We start from the raw sequence: 18175 nt of genomic DNA, 5'->3' as shown, positions 1-18175 counted from the left end.
AGCCAGCCTGCAGGGAATGAGAGCATCCTTTCCCACCATGCACTGGGCTCGCGAGATATGACCATATGCTGCCCAGTTGCTTTGGTAACACCCTCTCAGCTCTGAAGGGGATGGAGCAAGACTTGGAGAAGTGTTCAGATCAAAGCTCTGCTTCCCCTCTGTGTCCAGCTATTTGGCTAAATCCAGACTGGAAAAAGAATATGCAGAATTATCTTGGCTCCTAAGGTTCTTTCTTTGTCATCCTTCAGAGGCGCCCTGGGACTAAACTCTAGGACAGATCCCTGTGATATCCATGTTGGAGAGGCTAGAGTCCATCTTTAGATTTGAGGAACTTAGCTTCTAAGAAAACAAGGCAAAGGAAGGTTGCATGAACTTCCTCAAGTTGTGAGGTCCCCTTTAGAGCCCGGCTCTTTTATCCTGTAGTGGTTAGTTCCAGTGGGACTCTCTCATTTGGTCAGTGGACCCAAACGTTAGAGAACTTTAATGGAAATCTATTCAAGAAAGAGTAATGTTTTCCTGACCATTTGGTGGGAGTGCTATGTGAAAATATCTTAGACCCATGTCAGGTGGGTGGATATGCTTTATTCTTAGAGATTTTAGTATTTGAGTTCAGGATCTGAATTTTTTCAAGTTATTCTCTTTCTCCTACCAAAATTTAGGCTTGGCTGGACAGCCGACTCCTGCAGAAGTCTGCAGGCCTTCTGGTAATAAGATTGTAGAATTATGGAATGGATATTAGAGATTGTCCTGTCCCTCTCCTGCCTTGTTCAGATGGCAAAACTGAGACCTAGAAAGTTCCGTTTGGTTTATTTTGACAAGCCTTAAGTGAGTACCCACTTTGTGCCAGGGACTGAGGCCATATGAGGAGCATGAAACACAGTCTCTATCAGTTTACGGATCAGTGATCAGCTTGTCTATCTAGTCTGTGGACAGGCTTATGGCCCAGGTCATCCTGCTGGTGAGTGATGACTTACAGATGCAGAAGGATGGCTTTCTCTCTCTCTTTCTCTTTTTCTTTTTCTTTTTTTTCTTACATTATATTAGTTTTCCTCTCTCTTTCTTATTTCCTTTTGTGTGTGTGTGTGTGTGTGTGCAGTCTGATGATTTTTTAGGCCCTTGGGGACTTAGTATTTACCAGGTGGAAGGGAGTAAGCAGCAATATTAGCAATTCCAAGGACGTGTTTGATCACTTCTGTCCTTCCCCAAAGGCCTCAATACAAGAGGTAGTGCTTTCAGACCTGAGGAAGCAAATTTTATTTTTTTTATTTGTAGGAACTTGCCTTGAATTCTGAGAGGGGGAAATAAACCAAACTAGTAAACTTAAAGGCTTTCTTTTTTTTTTTTTTTTTGCCTGAGGAAACACACCTTTTGCAATAGAGAAGCTCAAACTTACCCTCTGGATGATGCTGTCGAAACCACCACACAACCCCAGTTGATGGTAGGCTGCCCTAACTCCCCATGTTCTCACCTCTCCTTCTCTGAGCAGATTTTGTGGGTAGGAAGAAATGGTGAATTAAAAATAAAGATGTTACCAGCCATAACTGGAAAATTGCTAGAGAATGTTTGCACATATTACACGGTCATACGAAAATAGGCCCCCAGTCCTGCTCACTATGGCCAAGCCTGGTAAAGGCCACCGTCTGGGCTTCTGTGTCCTCACTGACCAACCAGAATTAGAGACCTGAACATCAGGCACCTGAAGTTTGCATATAATTGAGCTTCTGGGCCTCTAAAAATCTTACATTTTATTCACAAACACAGGCATCTGCTACTAATTAAAGTATCAGGGTATAATTATACCCTTTCTTATTAGTAGATATGGAATCTGACAGTTGCTTAGATACCAAATAAGCAAGTGCAGATTGTGTTCTGCGCCCTTCACAGGCTGGGGAGACAGAACAACAGAATTTTCAAATGTTCTGCGTAAATGAGTCTTGTTGCCCAGCAAGTGTGAAGTTCTGAATTATCATCGGTAAATTTGCCTGGGAACAGATGTTAATTCCATCACATCTCTGTGGTTTGAGCTTTACTATCATTCAATTATTTCCATGGCTTGGTCCCCTCACCTCTGTACTGTACTCCAACCCCCAAAATGCATCTGTCTTTCCAAGGTACCCACTGTTACAGCCGTCCTGAAATCTAACAGCATTGCAGGGAGAAAGCGGATGTGGTTTCCTCAGGGATTTCTGGAGCCAGAAGACAGCCGTCTGGAATGGCAGGCCTGTGCCATGCCCAGGTCAGCCTTTGGGCTTGCAAAGATCCACTTTGGGCTCAGGGTTGTGGATTTGGCATCCTGGGGTGCCTTCTGGTCATTCTAAGATCCTCTCTCCCTGGTCAGAGATGCCTTCATGTAGTATGATTAGGGAAATTCCCTGCTAACCCATCAGTTATAGGAATTCAGGCGCCAGGTCTCTTTTGGGTCACCCAGTATATCTCCACTGTCCAACATGGCACTTGGCACTTAGAAGGTGCTCAATATAACTAGTTATCCAAAGAATGGATTCTGTTGACTCCCTTACATGCAAGTTGCCCTGGGAGAGGTAACGCTTTCAACCTTAGTAGTCATTTACTCCTCAGTGAGTGTGAACTGATTAGATCAGGACTGGGCAAACTACTGCCCCAGAACCAAATTCTGCCTGCCCACCTGTCTTTGTGTGGCCTGCGAACTAAGAATGGTTTTTACATTTCTAAATGGTTGGGAAAAAATCAAAATAAGAAAACTATCTCATGACGCATGAAAATTATATGAAATCCAAATTTCTGTGCCCACAAATGAAAGTGTTGTTGGAACACGATGATGCCACTCATTTCCATATTGTCTTTGTTATTTCTGCACTACAGTGGCAGAGTTGAGTCGTTGCAACAGAGACTGATGGCCTGTAAAGCCTGAAATATTTACTCTCTGGCCCTTGATGGGAAAAGTTAGCTGGCTGCTGGATTAGATCATTCCGGGGGTTTACCTTTGATGCTAGGGGAGCGGTGTACAGGAGAGGTAGAGGGTATAGGGGCGAGTCATTGGCAGGCTGGCTGGGAGGAGAAAGCAGCCAGGAGATCTGGATGCGCATTTCAGTCCTCTTTACATTTGTGCCAGCCCTTCCACGATGGAAGTTTCCAGTTTCTCATTGTAATTCTGATGAATGCCCTCAAGAAACACAGTGATAATCATTTCTCAGACTGCTGCCTGCTTGGATGCAAAAGACTGTATCTCTCTGTTGTTCCTCGTTGTTGTAAATCCCTAGTTCAAAATACTCTTTCTTTGTCAAAGACATAACGTTTTGCTTCTCAGACAGTGTTTGGGTCATCAATCTGTATATGTGAGCAAGTGTGAGCTGGAGTTTGTCTTTGGAAAGTGATTGTCTGCCGTCTTCAGCCACTCAGCGGGCACCTTGTGCAGCTGCACCGTGTCTTGGCTCCCAGGCTGTGTTGACACCCCTGGTTGGATGCCATAAGCTTTGTTTCTAAACTGCTAGCAAGGGTGGAGGCCTGCTCTTCCAGAGACATGCCTCTGTGATTTAGTGGGCAAGGAGGCAATCAGCCTAGTTAAAGCCGTGGCAATCCACTTGATCCATCCCAGTTATCTGCCCGAATCCCAGGTGGCATCTTGTCAACCTGAGCCTCATCTCTCCGGGGTTCACAGGAGCACCTCCCGGAGCAAATGGCGTCATACCGTGCTGTTATTAGCCATCTAAATTCTGAGTTAGAGTCTTAATTTTCTCCCAACCCCACACTTTATTTAGAAAGAGGTTACCTCTCTGTTGGTTGCTGGAGGCCTGACTCATCTATGGATGTAAAAAATGCCCAGCCTCTTTTGATGGTGTATTTAATGGTTTGGGGGATAGATTTGCTTTCCGAGAGACAGTGATTAACACTGGCACTGTTTACCTTAAGGAGACCTGGGTTTTGAAAATCGTAACCAATAAGAAGACTGTCATGTCTTTTTAAAGGGTTGACTAGCAGGGCTTCTTGTGGGAGCACAAGCCAGTTATCTGATCTGAAAGGGTTTATTTTGAAAATAATGTGGGAAATGGTTTGCGGAAAGAAAATAGAAGTTTCTACTTTCTAAATAATACTTAATGTTTCTTGCATCTATTATGAGCCGGACATTTCTGTAGGCATTTTGTATATGTCTTCTCTCATTACTACTCAAATCCTACAGAATAGGTGTTATTATCTCCAGTTTACAGAGGAGGAAACTGGGACTTAAATAGGATGAATGAGCTGCCTGAAATTCCACGGACGGGAAATGGCATAACTAGGATTTGAACCCGTGAAGTGTGACCTCAGAACACATGTGCATAGCATCGCAAGATATCACCCCTCTGGAATGACACTTCAGTCACCTTGTACTTTAAGGACAGAATTTAGAAAGAATCAAACTATTAGAAAGTTAACAAGTGACTGTTGGAAATGCAGACCCAGCCAACATATGGTTATCCATCTTAACTGGTACGGGGATCATGAAGCCCCATATTTTCTTTAGCTAAAAGTTTCCATCTTCTTGCTTCCTAGATCTTTAAAAAAAAGATTTTTTTGACATTATTTACTTATTTATTATTTAATGGGTTCAAAATTCAAAAAGGATGAGAAGGCATACACAGAGAAGTCCATCTCCCACCCCTGGGAGGTTTCTCACAGGCCTCCTTATAGGAAAGCAAAGCTAATATGGTAGATTACAAAAATGGTCACACTTCTTCTCCCTCCCTCTATCCACACCTCTTTGCTCTGTGACCTTGTAGCTTCTTCCATCAAGAGGTGGAGTCTATTTCCCCATTCTTTGCGTCTGGGCTTGCCCTGTGACCTGCTTTGGCCAGTAGAATGTGGCAGATATGACCAAGTGCCAGATCCCAGCCCAGGTCTTGAGAGGCCTTGTGAACTTCCTGTCTCTCTCTCTCAGAAACTTGCTGGGTTACCATGTAAGCAAGCCCAGGCTAGCCTGCTGGAGGGTGACAGACGAATGGAGCAGATGAGTCATCCTAGCAAGTGCAAAGGCCCGGAGGACCAAGGATGTTTAATGTGTATGAAGAGTAGTCAGGAGGCCAGGCCGAGGGGAAAGTGGTAAGAAATGAAGCTGGAGAAGCAGCCAGGACCCTTGTAAGTCATGATGATGACTTCAAGTTTTTTTCTAAGTGTGTGTTAGGGACAAATGAACAAATGAGTAAACAGACGAATGCAGGAATGAATGATCAACCAGGGAAAATGAAAGCAGAGGTTTTTTAACAGGTGAAATAAGCAGCCACTGCTTGCCATGGACAGCTCGCCTGGGATTTGAAACTCAAAGAAGAGCAAAACCCATGCTGCTCCATGAGAGGCTCAGGTCCCAATGAATAGAGCTAGAGAAGACGGACACCAGGCTGTGGGCACCATATAACCTGATCCCCATTGCTTTCTTTCCTGGTTCAGAATTCTCAGTGGACATCCAATTAACTCTGATATTGACTTGATTTCTGATACCCTCACTAAGGGTTCAACCATAGCGAGGTGGCAGTTATGAGCAAACAGAAATAAATGAGAAGCCTTACGCCACAGGGCTTCTTGGGCTGGTGTGGAAGAAAACTCAGAGAAATAACCATCAGTCCCATATCCAAATCTCTGCTGGCCCACTCCACAGAGTTTTTTCCTTTCCTCAAAAAAGTGAAACAGATTTCTGATGACTTCGATAATATGAAGGTACCTGCAATGTTGGAGAATGAATCAGGTAGCTTTTGCTGCATAAAAAACAACATCGAAATTTAATGGCTCATGAGTCTCCTGACCTGGGATGCTTTGAATAATCTCAGCTGGGCTTTCATGCAGTCTGTTGGCAGTCAGTGGGTTGGCTTGAGACTGACCTAGGATGGGCTCACTTCCCTGGGTGGTGGTTGGCAGGCTGTCGGCTGGGGAACTTCACTTCTCCTCCACATGGGTTCCTGGGCTCCAGGAGGTTAGCTTGGGCTCATTCACAGGGCTGTGTTCGCTTGGTTCCCTGTGCAACGAGAGAGGGCAAGCCCCAGTGGGCAAGTGCTTTTCCGGCCTCTGCTTACCTTATGCTTGTTGTTAATGTCTCATTGGCCAAAACAAGTCCCAAGGCTGGTCCAGATTCAAGGAGTGAGGAAATAGACTCCACCCCTTGCTGGGAGGAGCTGTGAAATCATATAGCAAAGAATTTGTGACTATTTTTGCATACAGTCTATCACAGAGTATGAGGGAAAGAGTGTATCTATTTATTTAGTTAGTTTACCCAAACACTTTCTTTTGAGAAACTGATTTTTTAAAAATTTGCTTAATTTCTTCCATGCCAGGGGGCCTTTTCTAATTCATGTGGCTGGCATAAAGGTTTATGATTTTATCTGTGCATATTGCACATAAACAAAATTATAAGTATTTTTGGAAATAACTTTCCTTAGAAAGTATGATGACATATGATGATCATATATAACTTGCCAAATAATCTTCCTACCCTTTTAATATTCTTAACAGAACATTATTCACCTAAGCATAGTTATGCTATCATTAGTTAAATTCGTGTTTATGTTTCAGTCTCAGACAATCCCTATGATGCAAGGTTATGTCCCTCTTTGAGAGATGAGGATGTTGCTGAATGTTAGGAAGAGAACATGATGCCTGGGGAGAGAGCTCCAGGCATAGTCCTGCAAGAAAACACACTTCCTAGTTCTAGTCTGTTCTAAAACAGATGTATGACCTTGGGCAAGTCACTTAACTTTTCTGGGCTCCAGTTTCTTTATGAGTAATATGAGAGTTTCCTCCTGGTGCTCAAGTCTATGATGGGTCCTCTGGTCTTCCTGGATAGCACTACTTCTGCCTGTGGAGGGGTCATTAACTCCTCCAGGACTGCCCAAGAATAGGTTTGCTCCATCTCGGCTTCTGAATGATTTAGATTTCAAAAAAGGATTTCAAACATAAAAAAGAATTGGATTGAGCCTTGTTCTTTAAAAAGGCAGGAGATGGAAATGCCAGCGCCTTACTGGGCATGAGGAACTCCACTTAGGATGGGGAGGACTTGACTGTGGCCTCCTGCCCCATGATGTCCAGTGGTAGCAGTGTCTCCTCTGGAGTGAGCACAGAGGGATGGTCAGCTGCATCCTGACCTCTTCAGCTGCCCTTTCACCCAGGGCTGCTCGGCCCTTGGCGAGAAGGCACAGGCCAGACCAGGGTCTGTGCAGGAGACTGCAGCTGTCCACATGATGGCCTCTGTAGAAGTGCCTCAAACTTGGTTGTTCACGTGCTGGTACTGAGGGACTGAAACACCAGCCGGTTCCAGAGAGCAGCTCCTCAGCTGAGTGACGGCTTTGACCCCACTCCCACTTTGCCTGGGAGTGGAAGCTTGCTACACAGCCTACTTCTCACCTGTCTGGCTTTCAGGACTCTTGCTTTTCTCTTTTGGTTTAGCAGTCTGAATACTTGCTGGGCACTTGACTTGCCTCTCTCCCTGGATTTGGCGTGAGGTCCTGGGCCAGCTTGCAGCTCCCTCCTTCTCCAGAGACACTGAGTCAGGGAGAAAAGTGTCACATGCTCTACAATGTGCTGCCCTGGGGCTTTCTGTTGCCATTTATTCTCAGGTTATGGGGGTGAAACACTTAAAGGCCTGGAGGGTTCAGAAGGTTGCAGAAATATGTGAATGAGGCCAGGCGTCATATTGTCAGGTATAGTGGGGCCTGGGAAGAAATGGAGATGGCATATTCCAGCTAAAGGGCTTTCAGTCCAATTTTGAAAAATACCATGAACAAAATCTGCTTTTGCACAGGTCAACAGGCTACCTCTTCAAGTCCCTCAAGGATTACAGTGAGTTTCACATGAGGCCAGCCTGACTTGTTGGAAGATGCAATCATCAACTTTTTATCCCCATAAAACCATGCCAAATTCTTAACTGGGGCCCCCAACTCCCTTCCTCATGCTCCTTGGGATAGAGTTTTTGATCTTCTGCTCCCCACTTGGAGTGACCTTCAGGGACAACCCCTCAAGCAAATTCCCCTCATGGATGCTGGGCCTGACTGGCTCCATATTTGGGTGATGGGTTGAGCCAGATGCTAAGACACAGGGAGGATTTGACATTCTGTGATGCCAAGTTCCCCTGTAGGCAGGGCATATCTTCCTTCCTGGAGTGCAGAGGTGCTTCCTCCCTTCCTTGGTCTTCTTTTGAACTTTCTCACAGATATCAGTAAGCTCAAGGAAGTTAGAGTGGATGAGGGTGTTGGAGGTGGAAATGGAGAGTTGAATGGATTTGAGAAATATATAGGAATGAAAATGGACTGTATTGGATGTGAGAGGTGGTAGAGAGAGTGCCCTGTTTTTGTTTTGAGTAATAAGATGGCTGATGGTGCCATTTTGTGAGATGAGGACTGCTATAAAAGTAGTGGATGGCCACTACTGCCTTGAATGACTCTGTCCATCAATCGTTAACCATCTCGATGTACTGTTTCCTCAAGAATAATCACCTCACATGGTCCTTGACAAGAGCATACCGAAAAGGCTGGCATCTCTGAGTGTTCACAAACAGGAAATAATTTGGAGCCTCCAAAGGGCACCCCCTGGAATGCCAAGGCTGGCTGCTGTTCCCAGCCCTGAACTCAAGCCGTCGGCACATCCTTGATGGGAACGAATGAAGAATGAATTAACATGCTTTGGAACGAATGATTGGATTCCACTCAGACTCGATTGCCTGTGTTTCCTGAAAGCTCAATTTATCTTTAGTCTGAGAGAGTGCATCGCTCTGAAGCACCAATCTTTTCTAATGGCCGACTCACAGGGGGTGAGGTGAGACCCTTCAGGTTCCAGGAAGAGGCTAGTGGTGACGCATGTGTGTCCAAGCCCAAATCTGAGAACTTGAATCCAGCTTAGCCCTCTCCAGGCTACCTAGGCAGCCAGCAGCAGATAGAAATCCTGGTTCCAGGCACCTGTGGACAGCATGGGAGGGTGCCTCTCCTCAGGCAGGATCTGGCGGAAAGCCCAGCGTCTTCACCTTCCACGGTCATGGCTACCAGTGCTTTGGGCTGCACGTTTCAGGATTGGCTGGTCTATGTAGAGAGAGAGGTTATCAGTGCAGAAAGAACAGATTTGGGCCTTGGCAGAGAGAGAGAGAGAGTTTGAAACACACACATTTCCCTCCCCCTACATAAAAAACTACTGCCAAGAAATGAGATATTTTTAGATAAATATGCATTTTCCAGAGTATATCCTTTAAGGTAACTTTGTATTTTGTTAAATTGTTTTTGAAAGGAATGGTTTTAAAATATATGAAGTGATTTACATCTTTCTAAAGCAGAGTACCCTAAGATCAATTCAGCCTTAAAATATCTTTTTTTTTATTTTGGAAAAATTCAAGCATATACAAAAGTGAGAGAATCATAGAATAAACCCTGTGTACCCAAAGCCAGCCTCAACAATGATCAATTCATGACCAGCCATGTTTCTTCCATGTTCCCCACTTCCTTCTACCCCAGATTATTTAAATTCACCCTGTTTATGCTGACCTAAGGTCATCATTATGAACATTATTTGTGTAGTACATCTAATACACATCCCTTTTCAGTGTATTTTTCATATTTGTATCCTTGCCTTTGTGAGGATTCTCCCTGGTTTGTCTCCCATAATCTAGTCTGGAAAGGTATATAGCTAAGGTAGTTAAAATTCTGTGTTAAGTATGAGCATGTAGGATTTGAGAGAGTTTTCCTACCTGGATTTTAATATTGGGTTTATCTTGGCCATTCACAGGCTGTTTCTGGAGGGGTGAGGTTTAGGACTTTTCCTCTCATGAAAATGGGAGTGTTTTATTGCGCTGTGACAGTGCGCTTTTTTTTTCTTTGAAAATGAAGTCATTATTAATAGATGCAACGAAATGGAAAAATATTCCTTTTTGGGAAAGATTTTGAGACATAAACGAGGAATTCCAAGTATACTCAATACATCATTTGTTGCATAAATATGATGGAATTTGTCTTGTTTTGAGGTTCAGCACCATCTCCGTGGCTTCGCTCAGGAGCCGTTTTGAGGAATTGCACCAAGTTTCGCACCAGATGCCTCCAGATTGTTATATTTTTCTCCCACCCTTTGCTCCCTATTTACTATCTTTTTGGATTACTTGGTTGTTCACTCTTTCTGCTCTTTGCAATTCTGTATTTATAACATAGAGAGGGACTGTAAGTTTCTGGGTCAACCAAACCTGTTACATCAGTAATCTATCATTGTGTGAAACTGAATCCCTAAACCCCCCTTTTCCAAAAAAGTGCATGAGAACTCCCTGAAGCAGAAGTGTGTACCTAATGACAGGCTCTGAGGACAAAGGTACAGACAAGATTTACGTAGCTGGTGCTGTAGTGGGGTAGTTCCAGAAGTGGGATCATGAAGATGGGAAGGGAAATGCTTGAGGGTCCTCCAGAAACTCTTGGTACCTCGCAGTCAACAGGGCCTACTCCCACCTTCCAGTACCTTCCAGCACCCTCTGCATGGGGTGTCACTCCCCGGAATGTGTGGAGAGTAAGCACACGGATTCTAAGGAGCAAGCATTCTGGGCATTTGGGGGAATGTTCAACCATTTAAACTTTAATTGAAGAAACTGGGATGTAGAAGCTGTTTTACTCACCCAGCTTCTCTTCTTTATTCCCTCGTAAGCTCTGCCTTCAGCGTTTTCCCTTTTTATGTTATCTGCCTTTCACAAATGTTTGGCAAAAACATTTCTTTCAGGATGAAAACCTGAAGGCATGCCATCAATCCTTGAACATTGAGGGTGCTCAAAATGAGTTTTTCTGGGGAACAAAACCACCCTTATTTTATATAATTAGCTGCAGTTCATGAAGAAAGGAGCGAGTTGAGGAGGAGGCCTGGCAAAAGGTGGAGTTATTGTTACCACAAACACCTCTACGGAATGGCATATTTTGGAAGTGCTTTCTGTCAAGATTGGGATGAAGGTGGCAGGCCGGCACCCTATTTTTCACACGAGGAATGTGAGGTAGAGACTCAAGAGTTGGTCTGGGCTTTCCCGATGTTAATGTTTATCTTTATATCTTCCTTCCCTGGCTTACTGGGGGACCCCAGACTTCTTACCCTCCTGCCCCTCACCCTCCCAGTGCCTTTCTCTTTTTACCATCACTATCCAGACTCCTACTTCCCAGGCCGGACTCAGCTTCTTACCACAAATCTACCATATGCAGCTATTTCTTCTGTCTTTCCATCTTCTTCAAATCTCTTCTGGCCCATAAACTTTCAGGTTCCAACACTATGTTTTTTCAGGTTGAGAACAAAAGGTTTTTTTCTAGATAGCAGCCTTTTGTAGGAGAAAGAGGTAGACTGGGGGATTTCTTGACTCTTTCAGCACCATTTTGACTTAAAATAGAATTGATCTCATCAAAAGGTGCTGACTGAGGACCTGGAAACCACCAGGTATCCTGGCTTTAGAGGTGTCACTTCTCTGGGCTGTGTGTGTACATGAAACCCCAAGAATGGGCTTGTGGCGGTGGTGGGGTGGGCAGAGAATGCTGCTGAGGGAGCTGGCCCCATGTCTGAGGGCAGGCCTGAACTTGGGGCTTTCCCTGGGATGAGCTAGTCTCAGGCCCTGAGTGGCAAGCCAGTCAGTGCCTCTGAGTGAGAAAGTAGTAATGGCACAAAGTAGGGTGCTCATGGCAATCCCCCCATTTTCTCCCTCCTTTCTGTTTCTAATCCTCTCACATGGAGGGAAAATGGATATTGATAACGAAGACTCAGGGAACATCCTGCTCCAGCCCCAGACTGAGGAGAGTTCACTATGGTGCCCTCAGAAGGAGGTAACAAATGAGCCCATGGGTGGAAAGAATGCCTTTCTCTTGGAAACCATATTAGCAGTAGTGGTTCTGAGCTAAGAGCAGTGCTCCAAATTCTGTTGAACTCCTTATTTATCTTTGTGTTAATCTGCAATGTACTTTTGAGTACTACTCATTATGTGCCAGCCACAATGCTCTGGGCCTTACATACATTTCCCATTTAAAATATATGTGGTAGGGACCATTATAATCCGTACTTCACAAATGGGTAAACTGAGGCCAAGAGCTGTGCTGTCTCCTAAGTGTCACCCAGCTGAGTGCCAGAGCTAAGGTTCCAGCTTCAGAGCCCATGATCTGGAGCAGCTCTTGCCACCTTTCCATTTTGAAGCCAGGGCTGGGCTGAGGACAGGCTGGAAGCTGGGATTAAAGCTGAGGGTCAAGACGGCTAATACCTTGGGGGCCTCTTGTTTTTTTCTCTTTCCTGTTGCCCTGCTCTGTAGGGGATCAGTTCTCTTGTGGTCCCCTGATTCCTCAGCTCATTCTGGAGGGGAGCACCTCTTCTCAGAGCCTTCTCAGACTGGATTGGCTATGCCCAAATTTCAGTTTGGCTCTGTCCCTTTATCTCACCAGCTTGCTCACACGAAACTGGTTGCATCAGCCATAAGTTGTGGATCACGTCCTCATATCCCCTGTGGGAATATGACAAATGGGAGAGGGTGGAATTTTTTTTAAGGAGACAAGTGTGAAGCATGCTGTGCAGGCATTCTGTAGCTGTGCTTGTCAGAAACTTGTGAAACTCAGAAAAAGGCATGGGGGGAGGCCCATGCCACTAGTGGCCACCCTCCCTCTGACAGCCCCAGGTTGGGGTCAGGACAAACCAGATGCGGGGCTTCTCCATGTCAAGTGGAGGAAGGCTCTGTGGGAAACCGGGTTTGTGTATTGGAGCTCTCGGATGCAAGCTTCAAAGGTCTTCCCCTAAACTCTCTGTAGGACATCCAGACCAAGGGCACCTGCTATACGTGGGAGCTGTCTGGCTCCCCGTGATGGGATGCTGGCGGTGCCAGGATGGCGTGTGTGTGTGTGTGTGAATGTGCGGGTGTGTGCTTGTCTAAGGGAATTGCTAAAGTCGGTCACCTGACTGACTTTCGCACCTGCAGGCTGTGAGCCTCTGGCTGTTTAAGGGCAGTACCCTGCATAGGGTAGCTTTGTAAATACAGGCAATAGCTCATGAAGGCCGGGGTTCTGGAGGCTGTATAATCTATTACAGCTGTGTGCTCTGTTGATTTACAGGACAACAATCTCCATTTTTGAAAGCCTAGCCAGTTGTATCTGAAGTATCGTAGACCCAGTACGAAGAAATATGTGGCAAACTGGTTCAGTATTAATCTTTAAAAAATAAATGCCCTATAGTACTTCAGCACTATAAATCTTCTAACCTTTTCATATCTGCAATCTCCCAAAGGGTTAAAGGAACCCCTCTTTCAAGTAAGACAGTTCCCCTCTTCTCCCCTTGGTACCTTCCCTTGGGATCTGAGGTCTTTCTTTCTCTAAAGCAATTGAGAGCACCTTTTATAGCCAAGATTTTTTTTTTCTTTGTCCCTCTGGGAAAAGAATCCTGTGCATAAATTCAGCGTTAAAAGGATAAAGACTCTGAAATCTGGTTCAAAGCAGAAACATGGATCCTGATATGGGCAGTTTTCAGTCTAAACAAGATACTACCAATAATGGAGACCCAAAGATTAACTGCATTTGCTCTGGAACTATTCTCAGATGTTAATTGCCTATAAAAGTTTTTTCCCCAGCCTGCCATCTCCTTAGCTAATTTGGTGTACTTCCTGCCCATTGTAGCCATTTAACAAGTAAGAAAATCTTGAACTAAACAATAAGGCAGCAGTAACAATTTTCAAGACACATACAAGTCATTTTTGGATCGAGTTTGGATTATCCAAGTTAGTGCTTTTCCTTCATCATAGCTTATAACCTTGGCTTCCTAGTAGCTCAGATGAATGGAACAATTATGGTTTTATCACCCTGTGGACCCATTGACTTAAGTCTGTCATCTGATCACACAGCCTAACTCTGGCTGGTCATCTCTCAGCTGTGTGTTGTTGGCACCTGAGGAATCAGCTGAGGGTGGGTAGTTGAATGAGAACAGATCAAGCCCCTCTTCCAGGAGAGCAATTCAGCATTTCGGGATAGCTCATTCTCTTTCTGTATGTTGGAGGGCATCCAACCATCCATCCAGCAAACATCTGAGGGCCCCATAAAGAGGTGGGAGTTCACAGTCTGGTGGAGGATCCAACAGCCCTAGAGTGTTGAAAGAAGAGTATTTTGAGCAGACTGCTGGAATGTTGGAGGGGAGGATATAATTTAAGTTAAATGACATCATGAGTGAATTTTAGAAGTTCTTTATGGAGGTTTAATTTGCATATGGTAAAATGACCAAATCTTAAGTGTACAGCTTGATGACTTTTTTACACTCATGTGGCCACCAGAACTTTTCCATTATCCCAGAAAGTATGTTTCCAGTCAATCCCCCACCTCTGGAGATCACCACTATTCTGACTTGTTACCAAAATCAGTTTTGCCTGATCTTGTACTTCATAGAAATGGTATCATACAGTATGTGCTTTTCGGTCTGGCTTCTTTCACTCAACACAGTGTCTGTGAGATTCATCCGCATGTTGCATATGTCAGTGGCTTGTCCTATTTGTTGAGTCATATTCCATTATGTGAATATACCAGGGTTTGTTTATCCCTTCTCCTGTTGATGGACACTTGGGTTGTTTCTAATTTTTGGCTATTTGAATATTACTTGAATAAAGCTGCAGTGAATACCATGTACAAGTCTTTTTGTGGACATAGGTACTCATTTTAAAGTGAATGAAACATAGGAAGATAAGGAGAGTCAACGGATTTTCAATTATTCAATGTGATGAAACCCTTTATAACACAGAGAGAGAGATCCAGGGCTGACTGGATTTCGAGACAGGCTAAATATGTCCCTTCTGAGATGCGTCATCTCATTTGAATGTGTCTATTACAAAAGGTTGTGTGAGGAGATGACTTAATCATGGTGCCTTCAGCTTAGTCACAGATTTCCCTGCAGGGAGGGAGGCCCGCAATGGACCATACTTTTGACTTGTTGGGGAACCAGAGACCCTTGGGAATAAAGCTAAGAGTTCTAATCTTCTGTGTTGAAGAGGGGACCACAGGCTGCCCCACTCCTAGTGTGTAAGGGGGATCCTAAATCTTCCTATTGGTCCTGATTCCAGTTTCTGAGCAACAGTTAAGGCAGAGGAGGCCTTAACTGGTGCGCCCTGCTCCCAGTTGTTGGAGTTTGAAGTCAGCAGATCCTCCAGTGCCCAAGGCTCTCATCTCCCCAGCTGTGTGTGTGTAGCAACACGAGAAGGCCAATGCCTCGTGACAGACAGTTTAATCTTACCTGCCTGCTGTGAGGTACACTCACCGTCCCAGAGAATTGCAAAGTATAAATTGTCTCTTAACACTGATAAACAGTAAGGAGGAGGAAAAAGCCCTGACAAAATATTACAACTTAATTGTATTTCTCAGCTGGGCTCAGGAAATCTGCTTCTTCCTTAGGCTAATACTATTTACCAAGTCTCCCAGCCCCACAATAATTATTTCTTTAACCCTTGGTGGGACAGCACCTTAGCGTGGGATGGGACCGCACTGCCGGGGAAGCTTAATGAGGCTGTTCCAGGTGCGCAGCTGGGGGAGGTTTGCCTTCATTAGGTGCATGAATCACCATGACTTCTGGCTTCCGGCGGTGAGTGGGGTGGGAGGACAGGCTGCCCCTGAGAATAGAGGCTGCTGGGGATGGGGGAGGGGATGAGGAATGAGGAGGCAAGACTTTCTGCTGGCCTGGTTTTCTAGTACACAGGTGTTTGCAATTCTAAATAAATGTGCAGTGTCAGGACTCAGCAGCTTATCAGCAGAGACTTATAATGAGGGCTGAGCAGGGAAATAAGATTGGCCCTCTCTGGGCACTTGTCGTTATGTTGGATGGACCCAAATTCAGGCCGAATTATGAAAAGTGATAACCTGGGAGAACTGACTTTGGGGGTCCGAGAGACAAGGGTGGTAGCCCCCTGTTGGGAATAGGTGTGCTGCAAAAATCCCCCTCCGTGGAATCTGGAAGCTCACTACTATGAGCGTTGTTGCCTTTCACTTTGAGAGGTGTCTTCATGCTTTCTGGCAAGTTTTGAGAAACACTAGGTTTTGAATATCCATTCAGAAAGAGAGGCCAGAGACCCAAGGTAGCAAAAGCTTTCCCCCTTCATAAAGCAGCATCCCTTGGGGACTCACAAAGGCCCATCTGGTGGTCTTGGCAAGCGATAGCTGCTTGCTTCACCTGGGTGACCATTCACTCCTGTGTTTGTCTGTTTACTCACTTTTCACTCATTGCTATGACACACTTAGACTAAAACCCTAAGTCCTAAGTGTTGAATAGTGTCCTCCCAAAGTTGATGTCCTTTCCTGAGCCTCAGAATGTGAACTTATTTGGAAATGTGGTCATTGCAGTTGTAATTAGTAAAGTTAAGATGGGGTCATACTGGAGTATAGTGGGCCCTTCATCTACTATGGCCATGTCCTGATAAGAATAGAAGGGAAAAGAAGAATAGAGGAGAAGAGACTCAGAGAGAGAGATATATACAGAGGAAGGACAACTATGTGAGGACAGAGGCAGAGCTTGGAATGATGCATGCACAAGCCAAGGAATGCCAAGGATTGCCGGCAATCATCAGAGGCAAGGAGAGAGTCATAGAACAGATTCTCCTTCTGAGCCCCCAAGAAGGAACCGACCCTGCTGACACCTTATTTTGGACTTCTTGCCTCCTGAACTGTGAAGGAATGAGCTTCTCTTGGGTTTTTTTTTTTTCCCAACTGCACCCCCCCCCCAACCCTCCCCCGGTACATAGTTGTATATCTTAGTTGCAGGTCCTTCTAGTTGTGGGATGTGGGATGCCACCTCAACGTGGCCTGATGAATGGTGCCATGTCCGCGCCCAGGATCCGAACCCTGGGCCGCCACAGTGGAGCGCGCGAACTTAACCACTTGGCCACGGAGCCGGCCCCTGAGCTTCTCTTGTTTTAAGTCACCCAGGTTGTGATACTTTGTTACAGCAGCCCTAGGACAGTAATACACTCATCATGGCTTAGAAAGCTCCTGGCTACTTCTCCAGGCTCGTTTCTTACCATTCTCCCCTTGGTTTTCCTGGCCTTCTGACTGCCCATCACATGTGTTGAACACATTTGGTCCTCAGGGCCTTTGCACTTGCTGTTCCCTCTGCCTGAAACATTCTTTCCAGATAGTCCCATGACTAGCTCCCATACTTTACTCAGTTCTCTGCTCAAATGTCACTTCTTCAGAGAAACTGACTCTGGATGTCTTATCTAAAACAGGAGCTCCTCTGTCACTCTCTACTCCCTCACTCTGCCTTAATTTTCTTCCTGGTATGTATCACCAGCAGACATCACAGTGTGTGAATGTGCATTTGGGTTTTTTTTTCTTGCTTCTCCAACAGATTGTAAGCTCAATGAGGGCAGAGACTTTGTTGTGCTTACTGCTGTAGACCTCAGTAGTACCTGGCAAATAGTAAGGGCTCAATAACTATTTATTGTTAATATTATCTTATGCTAGGTAACCGAATCCAAACCCAGTCCCTGTGCTCCCTGGGCTCCTAATCTAGTAACTGACACACATCGAGGTAAAGAACAACTGGTGTTAAGAGAAGGAGAGTACGTGTAAGTGGGACTTCACCTGGTTTGGGAGGCCAAGGAAGGATTTCCTGAGCAAGAGATGCTTGAGGTTGGATTGTGGAGTTGGAGTTGACCAGGCAGGGAGTGTGCAAAGGTCATGTGGTGAGAGGAAGTATAGGTGTGTTTGAGAAAGTAAGAAGGCAGGTGTGGCTGAGAGCCAGGGGGAGAGTGACTGAGGGGTGGGGGTAGCCAGAACATCCAAGGCCGTGAAAGCACCCTGGTCCTCATCTTGAGGGAAGGGAAGACTTTGAAGGGTTTAAGAGTGGAAGAGAGGCAGGAGGGAATGACATGATCTGATTTGTGTTTTGCAAAGTTCTTTCTGGCTACAGCCTGGCAAATGCCTTGGGGTCACCAATTAGGAGGTTGTTGTGGTTGTCTGGAGAGCTGCCTGAAGATGATGATAAGTGACCAGATTCAAGAACCATTCAGGATTCCAAATGGACAGGATTTGGTAATGGGTGGCAGTTAGGGTATGGGGAGGAGAGTAATATCAAGGGAGGATCTCAGGTTTCTGACATGTACAATGGGATGGATGGTGGTACATTCACAGAGTAAAGGAACCCTGGAGGGGTGTGTGTTGTGTGTGTGTGTGTGTGTGTATGTGTGTGGGGGCTAGGAGAGAACCTCAGATCCATGACAGGTTCTGCTGCATTGCTGCGTTAG

Source organism: Equus quagga, chromosome 1, assembly GCF_021613505.1.
Source record: "Equus quagga isolate Etosha38 chromosome 1, UCLA_HA_Equagga_1.0, whole genome shotgun sequence".
In the NCBI taxonomy this organism is placed as follows: Eukaryota; Metazoa; Chordata; class Mammalia; order Perissodactyla; family Equidae; genus Equus; species Equus quagga.
Note: the sequence above shows the minus strand (reverse complement) of the source record.